This window comes from Mus musculus, chromosome 2 (genome assembly GCF_000001635.26).
Source record: "Mus musculus strain C57BL/6J chromosome 2, GRCm38.p6 C57BL/6J".
In the NCBI taxonomy this organism is placed as follows: domain Eukaryota; kingdom Metazoa; phylum Chordata; class Mammalia; order Rodentia; family Muridae; genus Mus; species Mus musculus.
Window position 1 is genome coordinate 117,185,127 of NC_000068.7, and position 320 is coordinate 117,185,446.

The window sequence follows — 320 nt, forward strand, 5'->3', positions numbered from 1 at the left end:
GGCCTAGTCATCACCCTGAGCCTTGCACTGAGATGGGAGTGGTGTAAGGCTCAGGTATGCACAGCTCCCATCTCAGAACAAGGCTCGGGTGTGCTCAGCTCCCATCTCATCAGCACAGCCTCTGGTGTGCACCATTCCCATCGCTTTCCAGGCTCAGGTGTTTGGGGATTTTTGTTTGGTTTGTTTTGTTTGGTTTGGTTTGGTTCTTCTCCACTTATGTAAGTGCTCCTTGCTTCCATTCTTTGACCTCTGCCTTATCCACAATGACACTGAAGCAATATTAAGGTTGCAAAAGTAAATTGGTGCAGGACTGGAGAGAC

The 320-nt window shown here is 48.8% G+C and overlaps 1 non-coding gene across 1 annotated transcript; it reads left to right on the forward strand.

Annotated features, from left to right (window-relative positions):
• Mir674 (microRNA 674) lies at nucleotides 1-100 on the forward strand. The gene has a single exon (NR_030440.1). It is a non-coding gene; the product is annotated as a microRNA 674 (primary transcript).
• Nucleotides 101-320: the final 220 nt, after the last annotated feature.